We start from the raw sequence: 25,281 nt of genomic DNA, 5'->3' as shown, positions 1-25,281 counted from the left end.
CTTGTTTTTCATTTTAGTTTTGAGAATGAAAATTATTCAAATACTCTTAACCTGAAAACAGAGAATTCATATATGAGGGTATTTTTGTCTACTAAAACTCGGTACACAATGCTAAAATGTACCGATTGAAAAAAGGGTGTACATGTTAACAAACCCATATATATATATATATATATATATATATATATATATATATATATATATATATATATTAAATAATCTTTTAAATAAACTATTTTAATACTACATTTAAAATTTAGGAGACATAGTCAAAAATTACATTCATTGAATATATTAATTATAGGGTTAAATATGTTTATAGTCCCTAAACTATTGGCCCTTTCTGGTTTTCGTCCCTCTTTCAAAGTAAGGTACAATTTGGTCCTCATTCTTTTCGAAACGTTCGTTTTAGTCCTCGAAAACTAAACACTGTTTAAAAATTTGGTCCTCATTTAGCAAAAAATGAGGACTAAAACCAAAATTCCGAGAACTAAAACGAACGTTTCGAAAAGAATGAGGACCAAATTGTACCTTACTTTGAAAGAGGGACGAAAACCAGAAACGGCCAATAGTTTAGGGACTAAAAACATATTTAACCCATTAATTATATAATAAAGCAATATATAAAATAATAATATTTTTCTAATTAAAATATATTTTGTTGACTAAATATTTTTAAGAATGAAAAAGTATAATATTTTTTTCCTTACGTGTTTAGCTTTCTATATTTAAATATTCGACTTTAAATATGAAACATAGTCAAAATTTACATTTAAAGTAATTATATCTTAAATATATTTAAAGTCAAAATAATTACATTTAAAGTCAAAGTACATTTTATTGACTAAATATTCTTAAAAATGAAAAAGTATAATATTTTTTTCCTTACGTTTTTAGCTTTCTATATTTAAATATTGGATTTTAAATATGAAACATAGTCAAAATTTACATATAGTAATTATATCTTTATATAATAAATAAGTTATTAATATTTTTATATTTAAATAAATTTTATTGACTAATTATTTTTTAATGTAAAAACGTATAATAATTATTTCTCTATAAATTCATGGTTACCTTTCTTAAAACAATACCAAAAGACTTTTTCTTCTATTCATATTTTGAATCCTTAGAAAACTTACAAAAGAGATATGGAAAAAGTTGAGATAAAAGCTATTGGAGTTTTAGTTATGGTGATGATTCTTTTGAGTTTTACACGTGCTGAATTAAATAGCAAAACTGGTGGTTTGTTATGCAGTATTAAATGTTCACTCAAATGTAATCCTTTAGCCTCTCCTCAATATGAAAAATGTATGATAGATTGTGAATCACATTGTAATAAAATATCCTCTGATCCTATTTTTAAATGTTTTACTAGTTGTGACTTAATGAAGGTCATTGCCTACAACACTGGTACGTGCTCTCTCAAAATATTTACTTGTTTCAATAGTTTTACATTTTTATTTAGATTTCCTTTTATTAATTATTTTTTTCATATATTTGTTAATTAACTTTCTTATTGCTTATAATTTTAACCATTGACTTTACTTTCTTATCAGGCGCTCATGATCTTGCAAATAATGTGATGAATACATGCATGGAAGAGTGTACAAAAAAGTTGTAATTTCTAAGAACTTTTGAGTGAAATTTGGTAGAAGAAATTGTATTCCTACCAAATTTTCAGAAATAATCTTGATCGATAAACAATGTTCAATTATTTTCATACTTATTTTGTAACTACTTTCCTCCATTTTATGTATTCCTTTGTACTATTGAAACTTGAGTATTAATAAAATTAATAAAATAAAAAAATTTATTTTAACAACATTATCATCACTTTCCATTAAGGAAGAAAATTACAAAGTATTCTAACAAAAAATAGTGATATTTAAGGTGTTTGAGGAAGGTATTAAGATATAATATAAATTAAAACTATGAATATGTAAGATCCCTTCCGAATTATTATAGTATTTTAAGACAAAATTTTATCCAAAGAATGTAATCTGATTAAAGTGACAATTTTAATAGTTTTAGTATTTTATAAATTTTAAAATAGTTTAGTTCAAGTCAAAAATATATTTAATAGATACTCTGATTAAATTACTTTTAAAGATAACCTAGCTTGACACATAACATATCTTAACTCAATTATTTCGACGTCATAAAAAAAAAACTTTGAGTCCATTCGAATAATAGTGTGAAGTTACATTATTGTTATTATTTTATAATTTTTTATATTCTTAACAGATCTAACGTTTTTAAAATTAATTAATACTGATGAAGAAATATGTGCTAAAAAGTTTATTATCTTCTGTTTCAAATTCTATAGTTGTAATCAAAGTTTATCATTCTTTAATAGAAAATGTTTTCCATCAAAACATCCTTTTATATATATACATCTATATATATATATATATATATATATATATATATATATATATATATATATATATATATATATATATATATATATATATATATATATATATATATATATATATTAAATATAAAAACATTGTGTTTAGGACATATTCATTAAATATATTTTATGGTATTAAATATTTAATTTCATGAAATATAATATTTATTTATTAATTTAATTATGTGTTGTATTTTATGTAATTTTTTTAATTAAATTTTCATTTGAAGGTTTTTCCTTACATTTTTAAAATATTTTAATTAAATTTCTATTATTTAAAAGAAAGAACTTAAATAAAAAGATTCAAATTTTTAAAAACTTAAAATTTATTTTATTTTTTAAATAATTATCCATAAGTCAAACAAGCTAACTTGTCGTACAATAATAATATTATGTCTAATTAACTTGGTCCATATTTTATTTTGGTAATAATGTATTATTTGTAAAATATGAATTTTATAATAACATACATTAATTTTAATAAACTATTGGTTTGTTTTAACATATTCATAACACAAGATTTTAATATATATATATATATATATATATATATATATATATATATATATATATTATTGATATGTTAATGATGATAAATTAATAATATAATATACTATATGTTTTAATAATATATAATCATTTGAGTATATCTAATTACCATTAAATTTCGTAGAGAATTTTAATAGAATGATTTAAGAGAATATTTAGGATACTATAAATTATATTGAAAATAGTATATATATTTAGATGTTTACAATGTTAAAAAAACTTAATAATATTCTAAAATTTGTTTTAAAAATATTTTATTTTTAATATTTTTATTATAGAAATAATAATACAAAGAAATAGATAAATGCTTTTGGAATAAATTTATAAATATAATTGCAGGTAATTCCATTTGTTGTAAAATCATTGGGATTTAATGATATAGAAAAAAACATAACTCAACTAATTGTCTTATTTTTTGGTATTCACTTCTGTCGTTATACTTTATAGAAATATTACATAATTGTTTTACAAGAAATTCTTTTCACTCAACTATCGCTGCAAATAAAATTTGAAGAAATTATTACTTCTAATTTTAAATGAAAAAAAGTTTTCATATTTGTATGTCACAAAATATCATCTTAATAATTTTTTCATAATTTAAATATTACTTTCTTATTACATCATTATAATATGAATTGATTATCCACTGCGCAACAATTATAAGTGTCCACGTATGACTAATATTATAAGGTTGTCATTTAACAAAAGAAATAAAAATAACACACGCATGCATGCACACATATATTTACATTAAATCATTGAACACCATCCGTCACCATAACCGTTCGGTTTTTACCCAACACTGTTCGGTCTTTTATATAATTCACTTCTATTGCATTGTTCTGTTGATTGTAACAGAACCCACCAGACCGATCGACCAACAGACTGAGTGATCGACCACCCACCAGGCCGACCGACCACCACACGTTTACTGCCATGTCAATTAAAAGTAGTCAGGGAAGGTGACATCACACATAGGCTGGCCGTTAGCCACATCTACTAAAATTTAACGCCGTCCAATTTTGAGGACTAATAGTAAAAGTTTGGTTTAATATCTCAATAGGTCCCTATTTTCACCCAGAATTTCAAATAGGTCCCTTTCTTTTTCGGGTGAAAATAAGGACCTATTGAGACATTAAACCTAAAACTATAAGGACAAAAATCGTGTGATACTTAAGGGACGAAAAACATATTTAACCCTAAACTATTTAAATACTATATTTAAAATTTATGAGACATAGTGAAAAATTACATTCATTGAATATATTAGTTATATAATAAAATAATATATAAAATAATAATAATTTTCTAATTAAAATATATTTTAATGACTAAATATTTTTAAGAATGAAAAAGTGTAATATCTTTTCCTTTCTATATTTAAATTTTCGATTTTAAATAAAAAACAAAGTCAAAATTTATATTTAAAGTAATTATATTTTAAATATATTTAAAGTCAAAATAATTACATTTAAAGTCAAAGTATATTTTATTGACTAAATATTCTTAAACATGAAAAATTATAATATTTTTTCCTTACTATATTTAAATATCGGATTTTAAATAAGAAATATTGTCAAAATTTACATTTAAAGTAGTTATATCTTTATATAATAAATAATTTATTATTATTTTGATTTTTAAATAAATTTTATTGACTAATTATTTTTTAATGTAAAAATTATAATAATTATTTCTCTATAAGTTCATGGTTAGCTTTCTTAAAACAATACCAAAGACTTTTCCTTCTATTCATATTTTGAATCCTTAGAAAACTTACAAAAGAGATATGAAAAAAGTTGAGATAAAAGCTATTGGAGTGTTATACACATCCTTAGATATGGTGATGATTCTTTTGAGTTATACACATGTTGAATTAAATAGCAAAACTGATGCTTTTTTATGCAGTGTTAAATGTTCACTCAAATGTGATTCTAAACACTCAAATGTGATTCTAAAGTCTCTCCTGAATATGAAAAATGTATGATAGATTGTGAATTACACTGCAATAAATTATCCTCTGATCCTATTTTTAAATGTTTTACTTGTTGTGACTCAATAAAGGTCATTTGCCTACAACACTGGTGTGTGGTATCTCAAAATATTTACTTGTTTCAGTAGTTTTACATTTTTATTTAGATTTCATTTTATTAATTATTTTTTTCATAACTTTGTTAATTAGCTTTCCTATTGCTTATAATTTTAACCATTGATTTTACTTTCTTATCAAGCGCTCATGATCTTGCAAATAACGTGATGAATACATGCATGGAAGAGTGTACAAAAAAGTTCTAATTTCTAAGAAGAACTTTTGAGTGAAAAGTTGATAGAAGAAATTGTATTCCTATCAACAATCTCAACAATCTCCCCCTTTTTTATAATGCACAACCATGATTAAGAGCAATTATGAGAATTTTGTAAGCAAGTTTTTTTACCGTTATGCATTCGTTAAATGCATAATTAATTACCACAATTGGATAATTGATTATCACACGTTAATTAGTCACTACCAAAAAGAAGGGCATTACCGAAGGCCAAAAGCCCTCGGAAAATGCCATAAACCGTCGGAAAAGGGTAGTTACAGACGGCTTATCGACGGCTAACTCGGTAAATCACTTGTCGCTAACAATTACCGAGGGCTTCTGTCCTTCGGTAATTACCGAGGGCCAAAAGCCTTCGGTAATTTCCAAAGGGCAAAAGCATTCGGTAATTACCTAGCGTGGGTATTTACCGAAGGGCAAAAGCCTTCGGTAAGTTGGAGGGAATTGTAAGGGACAATTGTATTTCTGGCGAAACCAACAACACAAACAGACCTGCATAACAGTTTTCAAGCACAATCAGACCTGCATAACAGTTTTTAAGCACATACAGACTTGCATAATGTGCATCTCAAAGATGCAATCTTTGATCAATATCCGTAGAACATACATTAATCCATAGAATATCCATTAATCCATAGAACATGTATTTATAGTTAAAACATAAAACAATCAATCTTAATGATGTTCTAACATCCAAAGTCACCAAGTTGATCTAACATTGAAATGATCTAAACTCCAAATGTTCTAATATCCAAATGTTTCTATAACAAGTAATAAGAAAATGAAACTAATAATGTACATAGTTATCATCAGAATGATCTTCATCATCCTGCTCCTCTATTGATGGCTGGATTGGTGTGGGTTAGACTGATGAGGGTTGGACTGATGAGGGTTGGACTGATGTGGACTGCTGAGGGGCAGCAGGTGACGAGGAGGGTCATGGCTGGGTCGGAGGGATATTTTGTACGTCCTGTGAGTTTCTGGCAAAACTCTCATGACCAGGGCCTTAAAGTTTGTAAACTCTGCTCTCAGATCAGTGATTTCCTGGTCACGTTGCTCCAGTGCCTGCGTGAGGCGGAGAACGACCTCGTCAGGAGTAGTGGTGGAAGAAGAAGGTTGGTGCTTCAGAGTACCTCCTCTCGATGTTGTATAGTTTGCAGCAAGTTGTCCTGCACCGTACAGTCGACCCTTTTTCTTGCCACCAACGATCTCGACCCAGCACTGTGTCCTACGTATGTCGTCTTCTGCATTACTGCCATCATCCGGTGTAGGAGCTGACTCATGTTCAGATCTAACCTGTGAAAGTCTCGTAGAAAATTCTTCCTGTTGAAACATTAAAAGCAATGTTAGGGAATGATATAACATAAATGAAAAATTAGTAATAGTAATAGTGTTATTTGCTTACATGAGTCTTCCGAGATCTTTCATCAACGAATTGATTAGTGCCCTTCCTTACATGAGTCTGTGCAAAGACCTCATCAACATGGACCGCCCGTCCCAGAGCTTGTGCCTGTACCATAACTTACAATCAGAAGTGTACATATGAAATAGAAAATACATAACTTATATATGAAAAAAAAAGTTAGGGAAGGAAATTTTACCATACGAATGACATGCTCATGAATGGTTATCGACCCACTAGTATGCAGGGTGCCACCCTTTTCAGATGCTCTGTTTCTCTGCGCCTTGGCACACTTATTGCGAAACTCTACTGTATTCCAATGAGCCAGTAAAGAGTTCCAAATTTGTTCGCCCAGCCAGTAAGGGCGGTCTCCTGCATTGCGGGCATCCCTAAACATCTCTGAAAGCCAATGAGATGCTTTCATGTGGAAATTTCTGTGTATCTGTGTTTCATGTTCAGGTTTCCACTACACCTTCATCTGTAACATTAAACAGAACAAACATTGATTAATGAACATACTAAAATAAGAGGGACAATTAGTTTAATGGATTGTTCACCTGAAAGCGCTCCCAGAATGGCTTTCTGTCGTCATCAGGTATTGCTTCCCAAGTAGGCCATGGACTTAAAAACTGTTGCTTAATTGAGCGCGTGATGGCCTGGGAAGCAACCCTAGATGGAATAAACCTGCATAATAAAAGACATTTCAATTACAGTGGTATAAACATCAAATTATATGAAGAGATTAAAATCTTACCCTTTACCATACGGCTCAATCCATGGTCGATCATGGAGGGGCGGGTCAAGACCTTCACCATCACCACTTGAATCTGGATCAGCAGATGGTGTGACAGTCTCAGAAGGCGGTATAGAAGATGAGGAAGGTATAGAAGTAGGGTCAGGGAGAGAAGTGGGGGTAATAACCACAGGGGGAGGAGTGGGGGTAATAACCACAGGGGGAGAAGTGGGGGTTATAATCACAGGAGTAGGAAGAGGGTCTGCTGTAGGGGTAGTAGAAGGGTGTGCTGCAGGAGTAGGAGAAGGGTGTACTGCATGGGCAAGAGGCTGTATTGTAGGGGTAGGAGGAGGCCCCACAAATGATGTACCGGGGGCAGCAATGGTAGGTAGTCTAGCAGGCACCCTAAGTACATACTTTGGTGCCTGCCGTTGCCTCTTTTTAGGCCTTGCTACCCCCTTTCCTTTATCAGGACGTTCTGAACCTTGTCCTATCATTACTGCATTGAAATGGTTATAAATAAAGGGAAAAAAAAGAAATGAATAAGGAAGGATCAATGGTTTTTAAAGTCAATCTATAAATAATCGCATACAACTTTTAAGATAGTAATTTAGATAACTCTATTCAAATGATAGTTCAATTTGCTACAATAGATGTCCAACATTCAATCGTCGTCATCATGATCTTCATCCTCATCATCTTCTTCTTCATCATCGTCATTATCATCATCATCTTCTTCTTCGTCGTCGTCGTCATCATCATCATCATCTGCTTCTTCTTTTTATGCTTCTTCTTCTTCTTCTTGTTCTTCTTCCTCTTCTTCTTGTTCTTCATCACCTTGTATTGTTGCTTCTAAATCATCTCCATCACCATCAGGGTCGACCAATGCGGTTATACGTTCAACTTCAATAATTTCTTGTGGTTGTGACATTTGGTCAAGTTGGTAGGCAACATCTTCCTCAACCTCATTTGAGTCAATGCGACCTCTAGGCTTGGTTTGTATTGCTACAGCCCAACCACGCTTGTCAATATTGCGGAATGGTGGATATGTCACATAATAAACCTGTCTGACATTAATTGGTAGAATGAAAGGATCAAACGGTCCATATCTTAATCTCTGGTTGAGTTCGACAATATTAAAGCGTGGATCAACTCTAGTACCAGCTCTAGAAGGATCAAACCATTCACAATAAAAAAGTACTACTCTGTTTGGAGAAGTAGTGCTGTTGTACTCTAGCTCATATATTTTATGAATGATGCCGTAGAAATCATCATAAGAACCCTCTGTTAGGCCCTTGACATACACACTACAATTAGATGTTTTCTTTCCTTTAGACCATTCATGTGTATGGAATTTGTAACCATTGGTGAAGTAAGTATGTTATTCTTTGACACATCTGATTGGCCAATTCGAGAGATGTCTTAACTCTTGAACTGTGGGAGTTAATGCCTGATTAAAAACCTACAAAGACACTAAAAAAATTATGAAAGCAAGAGTCAAATTAACCGACTTTTAAACGTAGGAAAAACTACAGACCTGATTTCTAAACCAATGGGGAAACTCAGAGTGTATTTGATGACAAATTTATGAACACCGAAAAACGGCGCCACAAACTTGTTTAACAATCGGCAAGTGTGACCGAATCGTATCAAGTAATAAAACAAGGTAAGACCAAGTATCGTTTTCCCAAAGGACTCACGACCTAGTTTAGCTATATGATTTGTTGATTATTTAAGACTTTAAGAACAAATTGATTGTAGGTTTAAATGCAAGAGACAAAAATTAAATATGTATGCATGAATTTGATCAATGGAGAAAAACAGAATACAAACACTTCAATGAATTCGATGGATGAGTATATTGTTGGGGTTATCAATTTCATCTTATCCACTCTCATATATTTTTAGGAATTCATCATTCTTATCATCAATTGCTAATGCCACTCTCTAAATCACCTTGCAAGAAGGCCTATCCTTAATTACGAGTTCATACAATTCCTAGCATTCCTAGTAATTAGTTCAGAAGTGCAGGAGCTTAAAGGCAACCAATATGCTATTGGGAGAAATTCCCCGGATCTAGACTTCCCCGTACGTTCCCGTATCGACAAAATCAATAATCATGGCAATGAATAAGTTAAACAAAGCAAGCAATAAGCAAAGAGGAAGAACCCTAACTAAAGATGAAAGAAAGCATATATCTTAATATAAGACGTTAAAACAAATTCCATATATGAGAGTTTCACAAGACTACATTGACTCCCCAACAATAATACAAGGTTTAGTTCACCATATTCATGGTGAAACTAGATGAACAATAATGAAAGAATGAAAGAGAGAACCCTAGAAAGAGGAGGAGGTAGCCTGAGCATCCAAAATCTTCCTTCAAGGGGTGGAAAAGTGAGTGTTTGCTTCGTCTCAGCCAAAAATACAAACCCTAGGACGTCTTAAAGCTTATATACTATTCTAAAATTACAAAAAATTAGGCCCAAGCCCAAAATAGTGCCGCTCAGCGGTAAACTACCGCTCAGCGGTAAGTGCGTGAGTTGTTTTTCTCCCTTCAGCGGCCTTTTCACCCCTCAGCGGAGCCAACGTGGGTTTTTGAGTGTCGCTCAGCGGTAAACTGCCGTTGAGCGGTACTTGCGGCTTCTCCTTTTGCACTTTTTGATGTCTTTTCTGATTCCATCTCTATCCTTCTTCACTTCTTTCACCAAATTCATCTTAAAACCTGCATAAAAACACTGAAATCAAGCATAAACCTGTCCAGCTCTCTTATTTCTAAAAATATGACCAAAAGCATGATTTTAAGCTAGTTTCTAAGTGTTAAAGGTTGCTTTTAGTATCAATTTTAAGCATGAAAATAACAGTTTTTCAACTATTATCAGTATTCTAGCAGAAGTATTTGCTTCTGTGACTTGCTCAACAACAAGAAATGAGCTGGTACAAATGAAATTCATTAGTGTATAACAAGTGTGTCGTTGGAATTATAGGAGATGGATGATGACATACTCAAGGTACGCGCTTAACTTCACTGCAATTGATTAAGACATGGACATGAGCAGAATTGAATTCAGCATCAGTTAACCAATGTGTGAATTCTTTCCCTGCGTGACGGCCTGATTGTCGGAAAACTGATAATGCACCTTCACGTGGTTCAACTTTCCATTGCATTTCATTTCTGACATGAGTGGGGGATAACATGAAGTTTTTGAAATAATGTGAAAAAAAATACGTTGTCTCTCTATGCAAGTAAGCTACACAAATTGAGCCTTCTACTCTAGCTTTATTTTTAACTGAACGTTTGGATTCTCCCATAAACCTTTCAAATGGATACATCCACCTGTACTACACCGGTCCCCCAAGCCAAGCTTCATATGCTAGATGTATTGGAATATGCTCCATTGAATCAAAGAATGCAGGAGGGAATACTCTTTCCAATTTGCAGAGAATAATTGGGATATTTTCATCCATCTTTTTAAGGGAATTCTCCTTTAGTGTCGTGCAGCACAAATCTTTAAAGAAGTTACTAATTTCTATCAGTGGATTTAACACGTGCATTGGCAAACAACTGAATGCAAGAGGGATGAAAGTCTCCATGAATACATGACAATCATGACTCTTCAACCCTTGAATAGTACCGTTCTGAACATTGGCACATCTGGACAAGTTAGAAGCATATCCATTTGGCATTCTAAGCTCCTTGATCCATCCACACACTATTCTTGTCTCGTCTTTTGACATGGTGTAATTTGCTTTTGGTTTAAATAATCGGCTGTTACCTTACGCCTTCAACTCTAAGTCTTTTCGTCCACAATACAAAGGTAAATCTTTTCTTGCTTTCTCGTTATCTTTTGTCTTACCTTTAACATTCATAACTGTGTTGAAGACATTGTCAAAGAAATTTTTTTCTGTGTGCATGACATCGAGGTTGTGTCTTAGCAAGTTGTCTTTCCAATAGGGAAGTTCCCAAAATATGCTTCATTTAGTCCAATTATGCCATTCTCCAAACCCTTCTATCCTATTGTGACCAGATTCAGTGACTTTTGGATAGTCTTTAACTCTTCTCCAAACGTGTGATCCAGTCAACTTGGGCGGGGGCAAATCCGTTTCAACTTGCCCTTTGCGAAATGCCTTTTTGTTTCTTCTAAAGGGGTGATCAATGGGCAAGAACCGTCGATGGCAGTCAAACCAACTACTTTTCCGACCATAACTCAATTGGAATGACTTTGTATGTTCCATGCAATGTGGACAAGCTAATCGACCATGCGTGCTCCAACCAGATAACATGCCGTACGCTGGGAAGTCATTAATAGTCCACATCAAGGCTGCCCTCATAAAGAAATTTTGCTTCCTTGAAACATCATACGTCCAAACACCATTCCATAACTTCTTCAAATCATCAATCAAAGGCTCCAAATATACATCAATCAATGATTTGGGATTAGATGGACCTGGTATTATACACGATAAAAACATGTAAGACTTTGTCATACACATCTCAGGTGGTAGATTGTATGGGGTAACTATCACAGGCCAACATGAATATGGTAATGCAGACGCTTGAATGTACGGGGTAAACCCATCAGAGCATAGACCAAGTCTGACGTTCCGCGATTCACTAGCAAAGGATGGATGTTTACGATTGAAGTGCTTCCAAGCTTCACCATCAGAAGGATGACGCAAAAATCCTTCGGTTTTGTTACCATCATGCCATGTCATGTTTTCTGATGTTTGCATTGAAGTAAACATTCTTTGTAATCTTGGAATTATAGGCAAATAAAACATGGACTTTAAGGGAATGAGTTTTTTTTGCCTCCGGCCAGCATGCATCATATGATATCGAGGTGAGCCACAAAACTTGCATTCAACCAACAATGCATCATTTTTGCCACTTTCATTGTCGTAGAGTAACATACATCCATTAACACAACAATCAATCTTCTTCACTTCCAATCCCAACTTTGAAACACACTTTTTGGCTTGGTAATAATTCTTCGGCATAAAATTGTTTGGTGGTGTCAAATCTAACATCAATTTTGTATAAAAGTCCACTGCTTGAATGGGCATGTTCCAATTAGATTTGCCAGCCATGAGTCTAATACACACTGATAATTTTGACTCAGTTGAACCTTCAAATACAGGTAGATTTGCCTCTGTCAGTAAATTGTAAAACCTCTTAGTGGTTTCATTTGGAGGCTCTTCATAATTAATATCGTTTGCTTCTTGTTCAGCATGGCGACGAAGAGCATTGTCGACCATCTCTTGCATATCAGCAAATTGATCTATCTCAAATGTATGTACAATAGTATTCGAACCTGATGCAACCCGCTTTTCAGCTGCAGTGGAGGTCGAAGGAATTTCTTCACCATGAAATGTCCAAACCGTGTAATTTGGCATGAACCCTTTTTGGTATAGGTGAAGTTTGACGACTTCATCTTTCAAAATCCTTGTACATTCACACTTGATGCATGGACATCGAATCCCTCCATAAACAACATAATATTTATATCGTTGGGCCGTCTCCACAAACTGTTCAACTCCGATGACAAAAGATTCCTTCAAACCTCTCCTTCCACTATAACAATGGTCGTACATCTATCCACGATGATTGACAAAATGGGCCATGTTTTGTGACAAGCCAAACAAATAAAAACTTAGCCAAAATAGCAACACTCCATGTGACATAAGTAATAAACCTATTACTACTCAAGTCAAACATGGAAGGCAATTTCAACACTATTGTCATAGGCATTCAATAAGGGCATCCAAAGAGAAGTCCTCAGTATTGAAATGCCTTTGACATCCTAAGTGGTTGTATGTACAATTTGGGGGAGTCAATAATCTGACATTATTAAAGTTCTCTTTTATAGAGTACTTTTACATATTTTGTACATTATAAGTTTTTAAGGTATTGTTACCCTTCTCATTCTATTGAGAATGTTTTTAGTATCATAGGACATTAAATGACTACTTAACTTAATGAAGGAGTAGCCTAATAAATGAACATACAATATACAGGAGCATACAATATATACATCAACATACAACATATAGATGAACACTCACTGGTGGTATAAATGCATGGAAAATTATGGAAAATGGAAAAAACAATAGTCAAACAGTTAGGACATGTTATTGAGGAAAAGAACAAAATAACAAATGAAACTAAGCATTTAAACATTAAAAGCAGATTTAGTGCTTGCTTTCTCCATGATTAACTTACTGGGATGAGTGTCTAGCCGTTTATGAACTCAGAGGACTATATAATGAGTGAAAAAGAAGAAGTTTGGAGGTTGGTAATTGTCTTTCAAATTTTATTTTCTGTTGCTACATCACCAACATGCTCTAGGATTTACATGTTTTCTTGTACCAAACTTTCTGATTAAACCTCCCTCTCAGCCATATATTTGTCAAAACTTGCCATGTTCCTTCAAATTTCCACTTGGCTTAAGTGAGGGATAATCCCTGCTTTACATTAATCAATCTTAATTAAGTTTTACAACTATGTTTTGATCATGTTGAGAGCTCTGAGTTGTCTTCTACTTAATTGGAAAAATATGTCCTCAATATTATAGTTGTCAATGTCACTTTAGTCATGTAATGTTGTATACTAAAAAAATCATAGTTTAGGATCTGCATGTTTAAGTACTGCGTATCAAGTTGGCAAAACCATAATCAATTGTAAAAGTAAGGAAAGAAAAAAATAACTATTAACTTCTGCTCATGAAAAATATGTCATTGGTATCTAATTTTGTTGACAGTATATGAATTTCAGTATATAAGAAAAATGGGAGCTCAGCACCAAAAAAATAAAAATAAGGAGGAAAATACAAATGCATTTTATTTTCGCTTTTTTACAATAACATACAGGGTTTATATCTGTTATTTTTTTGGTACAAGACTGCATAAAGACAATTTTTTAACAGTTAATGCAAGTGTGTGTGTGTGTGTGTGTATATATATATATATATATATATATATATATATATATATATATATATATATATATATATAGAGAGAGAGAGAGAGAGAGAGAGAGAGAAAGTTTAAACTCGAGATACTTATTAAACAAGAATAATTTCATCAATTTGTTACTTGTGATAAACTTATTGAGTTATAGATGGTATGAACTTCTTTTAGAATAAAAGAAAAATAACCTGATTTTCTATCCTGGTATTTTGAACTATATTCACATCTTAATTTAGACTTCAAAATGTGTGTAACATGTTTTATATATTTAGAGTTGTATACAAGACATTTAAAGTAAGAAAATAAATGTGATTGAGTGATGATAAAAAGGTTTGTTAATAGCCCATTTTCAAATGTTTCTTGTTGAAGCCGTAAGGTCAAACCAACCTAAGACACACACCCTTCTATCTAAGACCTTCACATTACTTCTCTTTCACTTAATCCTTCATGCTATCATCATCTCAATCTTAATTAGTCTATTACATACCTTAATCCATTCTTTCTTCATCAGTTATGTGAATAGTTTGTGGATTAACAGTGTAAAGAAATTTTAGTTGGTTAATAAATTTGTTAACTTTTACAGTAATTCTTTTTAAAAGTATTGATGGTGTATAGAAAGAACTTAAGCTTTTGTTAACTTTATGATTTGAAAATATAAACTTGATAATACATCATAGTAATCTATATTTTAATGTTTGAGGGATTAAACTAGTATAATATTTAACGTAAATATGAAAAAACATTCAACACAGTTTAATTGCTTTCTTAGTTCAATTACAACTTTCAATTGCTTTATGATGACATCTGGATTAGGTTCGATTTAATTTTTGGTGCTGATTTACTTTCTCTGCAGATTCTGCATTTTGATCACTGTTGTGATTGAACTTATGTTTTGGATTTCTCTGCAGATTCTGCATTTTGATCACTGTTGTGATTGAACTTATGTTTTGGATTTTGATACTAGTATTTTGTTGTTTCTCTTTACATTTGATGCATTGTATAACTTTTGAATTGCTACTGTCATGTGTCCATGATTTAATTCCAATTTCCATGCTTGTATGTCTTTTATCTTTAGCATTTTAATTGCATTCATTTCTCATTTTAGTTTAGGTTTTGTTATGTTATACATAGATTCCATACTTTAGCTTAGGTTTCAGTTTTTAATTTCTTTCTTGCATTTTATTTTCTTATTTTGTTTAAGCAGATTTCAATTTTTAATTCTTCTATTAAAATTCATTTTTCACCACCTTGTAGTTAATAAATAGTAAGTAAAATAAAAGGATTTAACTCTACATTTTTAAGCTAAATTTTGCCAAGTCCTTGGATTGATCCTTGATTATCCCTATACTTCATTAGTAGGGAATTTAGGTTTGTTCTGTTTTTACGCGACGAAAAGCCTTTCGACAAATGGTGCCGTTGTCGGGGACTTTGGCGACTTAAGTTTTAGAATTGTAGAGTTAGCCTTGTAGGTTTCTGTTTTTCTTTTTCTGTATGTTAAGTATTAGTCTCTGAATTTTTTTTTTAAATCTGTAAATGGTGGGTGTTCTCCATCTTATTTGTTTTTTATGTTGGTATAATCTCTACTTGAAGTGTAGTCCAGCTTGAAAACAGTTGTTGCAGCAGACTTGTACGAGATGGCTGATTCTCAAGATTGGATGTATAAGCTGATCAAGAGGATACTTAAGTTCCATGGGCTAGCACATGAAGACCCACACAAGCACATCAAGGAGTTTAGCTGGGTATGCTCATCAATGAAGCCTGCTAGGGTCTTAGAGGAATCAGTGTTGATAAGAGCTTTTCTAATGTCTTTGCAAGGTGCATCAAGAGACTGGTTTTTATACAAGCAACAACCTTTTGTGAGTTGGCCAGAGATGCATAAAATATTCCTCAACAAGTACTTTCCAGCCGCTAAAGGAGTTAACCTCAAGAGGGAGATCACAGTTATTTCCCAATCTCAAGAAGAGAGTCTGGCTGAGTATTGGGAGAGGTTAAAAGGGCTTTGTACAGCTTGCCCCAACCACCATATTTCAGAGCCCAGGCTTCTAGTCTACTTTTATGAGGGCTTGCTTTACAAAGACAAGGTGTTTGTTGATGCAACAACTAGAGGCTCTCTGCTGGATAAGACCCCAACTGAGGCAAGAAAGTTGATGTGCAAGCTAGTTGGAAATGACCCTAATGAGGTAACTGGTGAGCCAATAATGCAGGTTTATTCTAAACTTGACATTCCTATTCTTGTGGACTAGATTGAAACAGATGTGATGGAAGAGCTCCAAGGAGAGGTCGATTGAAGTTGTACGAACACGAACCAAACCTACTCGAAGCTTCTCCAACGAAGAAATACGCAGCAGAAAGTAGACGAAGCTCTAGATTGAGAACTGACTCGAAGGAAACCAAGAGAAAAGCTCGAAACAGAGAAAAAACTCGATAGAAACCCTAAAAGAAGAAGGAGACCTATTATGGACTGATTGATCGGTGTAAATCAAAGTTTAATCGGTGGAAAAACTTTTAATCGGTTCAAAATTAGTTTTAATCAGCTAAAATCAAAGAAAATGAAGAAAGATGAAGGAAACCCTAGGGGAGGCCATAGAACGAAGAACTGTTCGGTGAAGATGATGTACTATGGGCGAAACGGATGAAACGAGCAATACATGGAAGGAGAAAATGTAGACCCGTGAATAAGATAACCTGAGAGAAAGATGTGGCTGATGATTCAGATCTAAGAGAAAGATGTGGCTGATGAAGTGTCGTCACGCATATGAAGGGAAATTAATGAAGGAGAGCGTCGTGGAGGAAAGCAGTTAATGGAAGCATAGTGAAAAACTAATGGAAAATGAGAAATGGAGGTGTGTGCACAGAAGGTGGCTAGAGGGAGTCTTTGGACACTCTAGCCTGACTTTAGAGGAGAATTATTCTGCTTTTAGAAATATAATTCTCATTCATCTAAAAAGTGTTAAATACAAGAGAGGAGCTGAGTATTTATAGTAACCCATGCTCCTTGCAAGCTAATACACATATACAATAAAATGTAAAATTACAAAAGGAAAACATTGAGGAAGGTAGGTAGGATTGCATCATACCCTCCCTCTTAAAAAAATGATTTGTCCTCAAATCTGGCAATCGCCTTATGAAGTAGCTCCACATAGTCTTAGGAGCATGGCCATCTTGTAGTGGCCTTATTCTTTTAGATCTACTTTTCTTCCTCCTGGATCAAACACGAATCTGCAATACACATCAAATATATTTTCAATTAATATTGATCAAAGAAGGAAATTTTCTATAAAAGCAAGGAAATAAGGACTTCTAATATTATTTTTTTGTAGTCTTTTGAATATTTAGAAGTCCAAATTCACTTTTGTCTTGAGTTATTTGTTTTCTTAAAGATAACAATAACTCAAGATTTGAATTTCCATTTGAGAAAGTATGCATAGAATATGAAATGACAATTTGTTTAATAGAGAATTTAATAGTTGAAGAATAAACAATTATTGGAAAAGAAGTAAAGAATTGGAAACCTTCCCTTTTAGGTTCTATAATCTTTGAAAGAATAGGATTTGCCATTAGCAATTTCTCCTTTTCTTTCTTCTCCCTTTCTTGCACTTCTCTCTTCTTTTCTTCTTGTCTTTTCTTATCCTCTTCTCTGCTCTCTTCTTTTCTTTCTTCCTCTTTTCTTCTCTCTTCTTCTTTTCTTCTCTCTTCTTTTTTCCTCTTCTCTTTTATTTTTTTCTTCTCTCTCTTCTCTTCTTATCTCCTTTCTTCCTCTTCTTTTTTCTCAATCTCTCTTTCTCTTTTCTTATCGTTGAGTTCTTTAAGTCTTGCCCTAAACTCTAGTTCTCTACGAAGAAACCCATGACCATTTAAACTCTCAAGAAATAATTTTCCATCTTTAATGCAATCTCTAATTAATTCTAGGTTTCTTTTAATGCTTGAAGGCACAAACTTTCTTCTCATGCAAGCTTTTAAATCATGTCAATCACGAATGAAGGACTTTCTAACTTTCCTAACATGAAATTGTCTTTCATCACACCACTCACTTCCATGCTCTTCTAACTTAGAGAGATATATGCTAAGGACATAAGATTCACTCTCTCTATAAAAATGGAAGACATCTGTGTCTTTACCAATTTCTTGTTCCCAAGCTAGGTATGTTAATCCACCTATGTCTTTACCAAAAAATGGAAGATTCCTAGCTTGATTAAACATCTCATCACAATTTTCTATCCTAGATACATCTTTGCTTTTAAAAGTTTTCTTAATCTAAAGGGTTAATAGCTTCCACTTAGACAAGTCCCAGGTAAGAGAGGTGATGACAAATTTATGAACACCGAAAAACGGCGCCACAAACTTGTTTAACAATCAACAAGTGTAACCGAATCGTTTCAAGTAATAAACTCGGTAAGACCAAGTATCGTTCTCCCAAAGGACTCACGGCCTAGTTTAGTTATGTGATTTGTTGATTATTTAAGACTTAAGAACGAAATAATTGGAGTTTAATATGCAAAACAGAAAATAAACATGTATGCATGAATTTGATCAATGGCTAAAACAAAATGCAAACACTTCAATGGAATATATGGATGAGTATGTTGTTGGGGTTATCAATTTCATCTTATCCACTCTCATATACTTTAGGAATTCAACATTCTTTTCATCATTGTTAATGCCACTCTCTAAATTACCTTGCAAGAAGGCCTATCCCTAATTACGAGTTCATACGATTCCTAGCATTCCTAATAATTAGTTCTTTTAGTGCAGGAGCTTAACGGCAACCAATATACTATTGGGAGAAATTCCCCGAATCTAGACTTCCCCGTACGTTTCCGTATCGACAAAATCAATAATCATGCATTGAATGAGTTAAACAAAGCAAGCATTGAGCAAAGAGGAAAAACCCTAACTAATGATGAAAGAAAGCATAGGTCTTAAATATAAGATGTAAAAACAAATTCCATATATGAGAGTTTCACAAGACTACATTGATTCCCCAACAACAATACAATGTTTAGTTCACCATATTCATGGTGAAACTAGATGAATAATAATGAAAGAATGAAAGATAAAACCCTAGAAAGGTGAAGAGGTAGCCTGAGCATCCAAGATCCTCCTTCAAAGGGGTGGAAGAGAGAGTGTTTGCTTCGTTTCTGCCAAAGATACAAACCCTAGGACGTCCTAAAGCTTATATACTATTCTAAAATTACAGAAAATTTAGGCCCAAGCCCATAAGTGTGCCGCTCAGCGGTAAGTGCGTGAGTTGGTTTCTTCCCCTCAGCGGCTATTTTGCCCCTCAGCGGATCCCTCGTGAGCTTCTGAGTGCCGCTCAGCGGTAAACTGCCGCTGAGCGGTAGTTGCGGCTTCTCCTTTTGCACTTTTTGATGTCTTTTCTGATTTCATCTCTCTCCTTCTTCACTTTTTTCACCAAATTCACCTTAAAACCTACACAAAAACACTGAAATCAAGCATAAACCTGTCCAGCTCTCTTATTTATGAAAATATGAATAAAAGCATGATTTCAAGCTAGTTTCTAAGTGTTAAAGGTTGCTTTTAGTATCAATTTCAAGCATGAAAATAACAGTTTTTCAACTGTTATCAAGAGGTAAGCCAAAGGCTGCTTAAATACCAAGTCTTACCTTGCCAGAAATGTCTTAGGTTACTAACTAGTTACCCCTTAAACTAAAATTACCTTTAAAATCAAAGGACACGACTCAAACAAATAAGCACAATTAAAAGACTAAACACCTCAAACTCTAATGTGACAAGGCTTAGATTTTAATCCCTTTTAGCCTAATCACCCCTAAACGTGAACACAAATAAAAAATTCAAGCAATCAAGAAAAGTTGCCAAGAGTTGAAAGAGCACCAAGCACTCTTCCAAAACAGTTGGACTTTAATGACCTTTTACAAAACAAAGATAAAGCTAACAGTAGGCTAACGCAAGTCCATTACAACTCAGATTACAAAAAGAAATTCAAAGAAACAAAACTATGCTACTACTACATGCTACGGTCTTGGTTCATCCTACAAGACTATCGTGTGCCTAGTCTGGCGTCTTGACAACGTGTGGTCCTTTCTAACTTCTATAATCAAATCTCTTTGGGTCTTCCTGATCAGTCCAATCCTACAAACACACATGCACAAAAATTCAAACTAAATCAGCAGATCAAACAATTTCAATCCCAACAATTGCAAGCCATACAAACAATTTAAGCAAAACATAAGCAATTTAAGCTATAGTACTTGATGAATTTTATAGAATTTCAGTGTGTAAGACAACAAAGGAAATGTGGGAAGTCCTCAGAGTCACACATGAGGGTACAAATGACGTGAAACGTGCAAGGAAGAACACACTCATCCAAGAGTATGAGATGTTCAGAATGCAACCTGGAGAAACAATCTCCGATGTCTAGAAGCGTTTCACTCACATTGTGAACCACCTGACAGGTTTGGGTAAGACTTTTGACACTGATGAATTGAATGTGAAAATATTGAAATCATTAGACAGGTCTTGGCAACCAAAGATGACTGCCATCTCGAAGTCTCAAAACCTCACTCAGATGTCCATGGTGATTCTCTTTGGAAAGCTTCGTGAGCATGAGCTTGAGTTGAGAAGATTAACTGCAGAAGAGGATCAAGAAAAAAGAAAGACGCTCGCCTTCAAGTCTGAAATCTCAAAAGGAAAAAGTTCTAAAAGAATTGACGACAATGATTCCGATGACGATGAGGAAAACGTGAGTCTTATGATTAAGAAGTTTGCTAAATTTATGAGAGCAAAGGGAAAAGAAAAATACCGTGGATAAAGGAAAGATAATCAAGGATCTCCATCAAGCGTTAAATGCTATGGATGTGAAGAAAGAGGACATGTGAAGAGTGACTGTCTTAAGAATAGGAAAAGTGAAGAAAAGAAGGAAAGAAAGTTTCTAAAGAAGAAGAAAGCTTACATATCTTGGGAAGAGAATGCTTCTAGTTCTTCAAGCTCAAGCGATTCAGATGAAGAAGCTAATTTGTGCTTAATGACAGACTAAAAAGATGCAAGAGGCCAAGTAAGTGATTCTAGCTTAGAGTCAAGGGATGAATTTGATTTACAAAAGGCATTTCTTGCTTTGTTAAATGAATATGAAAAACTTTATGTTGCTCATAAAAAGCTAAGAAAAGACCATAATGAATTGAAATTGAAGTATGAAAAAGTACTAGATGACGAAGTTGTTTTGAGAAACAAAGGTAGTAATCTAGAAACTAAATTATCTGAATCTGATGCTATTGTACAACCTGTTGAATGTCTATCGTGTAAGAGTCATACGTTTGATATTGACATTCTTGAGAACTTACTTGCAACCAAGTGTAATTCACATGCCAAAACAAACTTTAAAAGAAGCAATGGTAAAAATGGAAACATGCATCAACACAAAATGTCTAAAGTAAAAAGAACTCGTAGAGTTTGGGTAGAAAAAGGGACTTTTGTGAAAAATAAAGTGTATGAGGTTTGTTGTTTTTACTGCATGAAACATGGTCACACCTCAAACAAGTGCAACATTAAACATTTTGGTGTTCCAAGTGGTAGATATGCATGGGTTAAAGTTATGAAATGATGTATGCATAAACTAACCCCAAGGACCCATAATAAGATTGGGGATCTAAATTCTTGCTCAAATTTGTTTTGAAGGAACCCACTAAGTCAAAGAAGTCACTGTGGTATCTTGACAGTGGTTGCTCAAGACACATGACCGGTGACAAGAAAAGGTTCATATCATTTGAGAAGAGAAAGAAGGGATTTGTAACCTATGGGGATAACAACAAAGGTAGAATCATTGGAATTGGAGACATTGGAGGAGAAAACACACTGACAATAAATGACATGTTATATGTTGAAGGTCTCAAACACAACCTCCTAAGCATAAGCCAATTATGTGACAAGGGTCTCAAGGTAACCTTTGAAAGTGATAAATGCACTGTATACTTTAAAAATTCTACTGAAATTGCTTTGCAAGGTGTTAGGCATAATAAAATTTACTTGATTGATATTGAAAGTGCATCTAGTCATAGTATAACATGTTTAGTTGCTAAAGAGGAAAATCCTTGGCTATAGCATAAAAGAGCTGCACATATTCATATGCAACATTTGAATAAGTTGATTTCAAAAGATCTTGTGATTGGTTTGCCTAAGTTAAAATTTGACAAAAACAAAATTTGCTCTGCATGTCAAAAGGAAAAGCAAACCAAATCCTCATTTTCATCTAAAAACATGATTTCAACATCAAAACCTTTAGAACTTTTGCATATGAACTTTTTGGTCCATCTAGAATTAAAAGTTTTGGAGGAAACTACTATGCTCTTATGATTGTTGATTACACTAGATTTACTTGGACATTCTTCTTAACCTTGAAAAGTGAAGCCTTTAAAGCATTCAAATCATTTGCAAAACGTGTTCAAAATGAAAAGGATTTGAAAATCAAAACTTTGAGAAGTGATCACGGTGGTGAATTTGAAAATGAATCTTTTGAAAATTTTTGTGAAGAACATGGAATTGCTCATAACTTTTCTGTACCAAGAACTCCCCAACAAAATGGTGTTGTTGAAAGGAAAAATAGATCACTAGAAGAATTAGCTAGGACTCTTTTAAATAAATCTAATGTGCCAAAATACTTTTGGGCTGATGCAGTTAGTACTTCTTGTTATGTGTTGAATAGGATGCTTATTAGACCTATTCTTAAGCTAACTCCCTATGAACTGTTTAACGGTAGAAAATCAAATGTGTCTCATTTAAAAATCTTTGGATGCAAATGCTTTGTTATGAATAATGGTAAAGATAATCTAGGTAAATTTGATGCTAAATCTGATGAAGCAATCTTCTTAGGTTATTCTTTGATGAGCAAAACATATAGGATGTTTAATAGAAGAACCTTGATAATTGAAGAATCAATCCATGTTGTCTTTGATGAAATTGTGGACCTTGAGGTGAACCCTCTTGAGTCAAATAAACCAATTGCAGGTGATGAGGATTATTTGAGGGAAGCTCTTGAAGAGATGTATCTAAATGAAAACTATCATCTAGAAACTCAAAATGATCATCAAATAGTCGATCCTAAGAGCTATCAACAACCAAGAGGACTTTCTTTGGACAAAATCATTGGAGATATATCAAAAGGGGTAACTACTAGACATAATCTTAATAACTTATGCTTAACAATAGCTTTTGTGTCTCAAATGGAACCTAAGAACATAAAGGAAGCTCTTCAAGATGATAAATGGTGTGTTGCTATGCAATAAGAGCTGAATCAATTTGAAAGGAATGATGTTTGGGAACTCATCCTAAACAAGATGATTATCAAATCATTGGAACAAAGTGGGTGTTTAGAAACAAGCTTGATGAAAATGGAAACATCACAAAGAATAAAGCAAGGCTAGTTGCAAAGGGCTACTATCAAGAGGAAGGTATAGACTATGATGAAACTTACGCCCTGGTAGCCAGGTTAGAAGCAATTAGATTGTTGATGACAAATTTATGATCACCGAAAAACGGCGCCACAAACTTGTTTAACAATCGGCAAGCGTGACCGAATCGTATCAAGTAATAAAACTCGGTAAGACCAAGTATCGTTCTCCCAAAGGACTCACGACCTAGTTAGTTATATGATTTGTTGATTATTTGAGACTTGTGAACAATTGATTGTAGGTTTTAAATGCAAAAGACAGTAATTAAACATGTAGGCATGAATTTGATCAATGGAAAAGAGGAAAACAAACACTTTAATGAATTAAATGGATGAGTATGTTGTTGGGGTTATCAATTTCATCTTATCCACTCTCATATACTTTTAGGAATTCATCATTCTTATCATCAATGCTAATGCCACTCTCTAAATCATCTTGCAAGAAGGCCTATCCTTAATTACGAGTTCATACAATTCCTAGCATTCCTAGTAATTAGTTCTGAAGTGCAGGAGCTTAAAGGCAACCAATATGCTATTGGGAGAAATTCCCCGGATCTAGATTTCCCCGTACGTTCCCGTATCGACAAAATCAATAATCATGGCAATGAATGAGTTAAACAAAGCAAGCAATAAGCAAAGAGGAAAAACCCTAACTAAAGATGAAAGAAAGCATATATCTTAATATAAGACGTTAAAACAAATTCCATATATGAGAGTTTCAAAAGACTACATTAATTCCCCAACAACAATACAAGGTTTAGTTCACCATATTCATGGTGAAACTTGATGAACAATAATGAAAGAATGAAAGAGATAGAAAAACCCTAGAAAGAGAAGAGGAGAGCCGTCACCATCTCCCAATCTACTCCCAAGGGGTGAAAAGTATGTTTCTGCTTCCTCCCAGCCAAAGATACAAACCCTAGGACGTGCAAGTCCTTAAATAGGGCATAAAAATAACATAAAACAAGTCCAAGCCCATAAAAACAAAAGAAAACCGGTCTAAGCCCACTTAGAATGGCGCTCAGCGGTATTTTACCGCTGAGCGGTAATACCGCATGATCCATTTTGCCCCCAGCTGCTGTTTTTGCCCTTCAACGGTGATTTTGGCACCTAAAAAGTGCCGCTCAGCGGTATTTTACCTCTCAGCGCCACTCGGTCACACTTTTTCTGCGTTCTGGTTGATTTTTTAGCATTCTGGTTGACTGGTTGACTTTTTTGGTTGACTAGTTGACTTTTCAGCACTCCAATCATTCGGTACTTCAATTCTTCTTTCAAATCATTGAATTAGCCTACAAAATCAAGGGAATCTTGCACAAAACCATTAAATTCACTTTCAACTCTCTTATTCACAAAACTAAAGCAAAAATATGAGTTCAAGCTAGTTTCTAAGTCTTAAAGGTTGCTTTTAGTATCAATTTTAAGCATAAAAATAACTGGTTTTCAACAGTTATCAATTGTTACTTGTTTATG

At 33.3% G+C, this 25,281-nt stretch overlaps 1 pseudogene; it reads right to left on the bottom strand.

Annotated features, from left to right (window-relative positions):
* Positions 1-11,201: 11,201 nt before the first annotated feature.
* Positions 11,202-13,046, bottom strand: LOC148192316 (uncharacterized; annotated as a pseudogene).
* Between the last annotated feature and the right edge of the window lie 12,235 nt (positions 13,047-25,281).

Source organism: Vigna umbellata, chromosome 9 (assembly GCF_029865625.1).
Source record: "Vigna umbellata cultivar VRB3 chromosome 9, Vumbellata_1.0, whole genome shotgun sequence".
NCBI lineage: Eukaryota > Viridiplantae > Streptophyta > Magnoliopsida > Fabales > Fabaceae > Vigna > Vigna umbellata.
This window is presented reverse-complemented; position numbering and strand designations above follow the sequence as displayed.